The sequence below is a fragment of the Ptychodera flava genome, chromosome 20, assembly GCF_041260155.1.
Source record: "Ptychodera flava strain L36383 chromosome 20, AS_Pfla_20210202, whole genome shotgun sequence".
Classification (NCBI taxonomy): domain Eukaryota; kingdom Metazoa; phylum Hemichordata; class Enteropneusta; family Ptychoderidae; genus Ptychodera; species Ptychodera flava.
This window is the reverse complement of record NC_091947.1, coordinates 36,131,196-36,135,300: the sequence shown is the minus strand read 5'-3', so window position 1 is coordinate 36,135,300 and position 4,105 is coordinate 36,131,196.

Below are 4,105 nucleotides of genomic sequence, written 5' to 3'. Positions count from 1 at the left end.
CGATCGCAGACTGTCACGCAGTTGGCAATTTGGCCTCCATGATAACATTACTGTTCATGTATATTGATGCGATCCATTTATTTTAGAGCATGGAGGTAGTCTCTACTACCTCCATGTTTAGAGTAACCCCTCCCCCCACCCCGACCTAAGAATTTGGAGTTTGGTTCAAGCACGGTCTTCCTGGCCTACATGTGGTGGAAGGCCGTACAACGCGGGAACACACAGCATCGTACGTAGGGCTAGATGTGGGTCCTGCCTGTTATGCGGGTGCTCGGTGGTGCATACAGCACCCGGAATACAGCATACTTGTTTTTCCTTGAACAACAGTAATCGGCAGATTTTCGCTTGTACATGCTAACTGACTGCAATGTCAAACTTGTAATGTCGCAGTCTTAGATGTGACGGAACCGTTGTATGTCATGACCGATAAATGAATGAGATAGGCAATACGGGAAGGGAGAGAGGGAGTTTGAACCGGAGTTGAGTTGGCAAGGTTGGGCCAGATGATACCGAGGGCGCTGTTCTCTTACCACACAGAATCCGGCAAGCGTACTGTAATGATTTGATCACCCTTGAAAACTCTACCCCACATGATCATCCAAAATGCCTTGAATTAAAAAGAACACATATTTAGTGGTGGACCATTTGATATCCTTGGGGGGATCTGGAAGATTTAAAACAAAATTCCCAGTGAATGTAAATGAAAAAGAAAATTCAGCCAGAGGGGGCTTAGGAAAAAAAAGATGGCTCACTAAGGTGAAAGGAAAAAAATCCATCACAAGTTACTTTCTGGAACACATTTCTTTTATTTTCAGGGCACCCTTCTGGCGCAAATTGAAGACTGTGTCAGATACACAATGGTTCTTTGACCAAATACATTTGGGGAGTGCTATATTTAGATTTTAACGTCTTCCCCATATAGCTCGATCCCAAGGGTATAATTGTGGTCAGTACATGTAGCAACTTTTGCTTTTTTATAACTTATATATAAAGGAAAGTGAGGGCAACTTAAAACATCGTTTTCTACCTTTGTTATTGATGTGGTATATTGAATCGATCAATCTGGTTTTATGATATGGAGAAACATGGCAAGACACTGGTGATTTGATAGTGCTTTGACCCTGTGCATGTGATCAGGGTCCCCGGGAGAAATGCCTATATGTTAGAGTGATTCATCTTTAAGGGAGCCATAATAATTTACCGCCTGGGGGGGGAGAATCAAAATATTGCAATTTTCAAGAGGGGGGGTACTCAAAATGATGAGAGGAAGAAGGGGGTTACTAAATTTTTTGTGCGAAATAAATTGAAACACCTCTCAGATTGCACCACTACAGACATCAATTTTCAATATGAGAGGGGATCTCCTCTTGTGCTTTCCCCTTGGGGTGTTTTAACAGTTCTACTTAGAAAAAAACCATTTAAAACACCTTTCAGATTGCACCAGACTGCAGCATTGCACACATCAGTTTCATGAAATTTTCCATGCAAGATAGAGACAGCCCCTCTGATGCTTCCCCCTCAGCATCTCGCGTGTTCTCCCCCCTGTACTTTCAAATTCTGTCCAGTCAGATATCCTAGTGAAAACCCTGTCATTATTCACATCCAAATAAAACAATACTATACGGTTAGATACTGGTTATAGCATGAACTTTTATATCCATAGTGTTGTCATTTTGTGCTGTATTTTTGTATATACATGTATTAGTATTTAACTTTTCTAAGTGGGGTGGTCGGACAAAATTTCTGAGTTAGGGGGGTTACTCAAATTCATCATGGTTGGCGGGGGGGGGGGGGTGGGGGGGGGGGGTGTTTACTCGATAATAATGACGGCTCCCTAACGGTATTTCGGAACCAAAGTGCAGTTCCTTCATCAGTCGCTCAAATTGTTTTGTTTTCCCATATGTTAGATGGTAAATATATGTACAAGTATTGTGTTCCAACTGCTTATCTAATATGCAACATTTTACTCTGCACACAGTAGAGGACTGTACATTTGTTGTCGGGAAAAAAAGTATCCAAATGAGGAGTGCGAGAAAAAAAAGTTACCAGTAATCAGAGAGTGAAAAAAAATTTGATCAGTGGATCAGGTGCGAAAAAAAATACTGTCAAGGACAGTGTGCTCATATTTGGTTTGAATCAGTCCATTCAAGAAATATTTAAACCAGAAAACAAGAATGACAAAAGTAAATAAGGTCTGAAACTTTAGGTACTGGAGGTAACTTTAGCAACATGCATAGCAGAGGAATGTTTCAACACAGTCCCTCTTAGTTTGAACAGGTCTGCTAATATGTAACAGTTCATGAACAATGACAGGAAACGACTCATAAGCTGTTTCAGTTACGGCCACCACTCCTACACATAATAGGTACACTGCATACAAATAGGTCAGAGATCATAGAAGCTCTGACTCAGATTGGGCTAGTTCAGTTAATGTTACCACTCCTGCACATTTGCAGGATTTCCCTTTTTCTTACCTCATTTGCATATTTTTGACACGCTGACATGTTCATTTGAACAAGGTCACATCTCAACCCCTGGGTCTACCTGTACACCAAATACTGAGATGGTAGGTGCAACGGACATACATCTGCACATACATACATACATACAGACATACAGACGCCACTGACTCACCATATCAGCTCTTTTTGGTATTTATATACATACCAAATATGAGCTAAAAATGCAACCTATTAAATCTTCCAGACCCCCTCCGAATATTAAACAGTCCACCCCTTATTTGTAAATGCAGATTGAATCAAACACCTAAGTAACTTTTGAATAAAATGCTTTATAAATTTACACTACCAAGATGTCACAAAAGCATGGGCATCCAACTAGGTGCTTCTTTTAACCTAGCAGGTGTATCTTTCTTTTTCTTTCTTCAGTTTTGCTTCTTGTTTATTAGTAGTCTAGCTGACATAGAAATTAAGAGAAATGTCTGAGTGACAAATTTTTCACAATCTCTAAACTTTCATTAAAGGATTCCCTTAAATTAATTGAAGAAATTACGTAAAACTTGTACACGATGCAGAAATTCATTGAAGTAACATATATGTAAATTGCTTTTAAAAACAGATAAGATGTATTTGGATTTCCTGATCTCTTGAAATGATTACCTGATTTCTTCAGCAAATTTTTTTAAAAATATGAATGAACCGAGTGAAAGTTGTTTCGCCATCTAAATTATTATATTCACATTCATTTCAACACCATGCATAGTTTTTTAAAGAAATAAGAGGCATGCACACAAACACATCTATACTTTCAATCAAAAGGTATCCCAAAGATCGGACACAAATTCTAAAGGAAGTAATGATACACACTCTTGAAAACACACACATATCAGCACTTTCATTCATTGCTGGTGAGCAGAAAACATTTGCAGAGCTAAAGTTTGTTTGATCTTTGCTACTGGTGAATAAAGTTTATTAGTTTTACAGTATCTAGGCAGATAAACATGATATACATCAAATTGACTATCTCTTGAACCATTAGTCATTATATCTTGAATAGTATGAAAGATGCAGTATGCGCACATCAAAATGTTGACCATTCCAGTACAGAACTTGTAGGTAAAACCTTTGTATCAATATTTCATTTAACAAAGAATAGCATAAGAACTTCTAGTGTCTTGTCATAATCATGACTTGGATTTGTAAAAGTATTGAGTGGTTGAAAAATGAGGAATCACATAACGATGAAACTAAGTTGCACACCATGAAGTGTCAGTACTGGAAGGGTCAAAGTTCATGGTGCCTGACAAGGTCTAAGTTCATGAGCATGTCTACTGGTGTCTTACAATCACATCAGTACTGCAGTCAAGGTCTTTTATAGTTACAAAATCAACAGTATCTACAATTTCTGAATTGCTATCTGATCAATCCGATACAAAGTTTACATGATCAACGAGAAAATAGAGGGACAATCTTGGTAGTAATTATTATCTACAACACATGAAGAAATTTCTCTTCCTTTTCAAGAGTCTAGCAGATTTGTTCATTGCAATTATAGCTACATCATAGATTTTTCAAAATAATTGTAAATTTGATGATAGCCAAAGCCCCAACTATTGGGTACACAGAGGATTATTCAATTAAGGTGA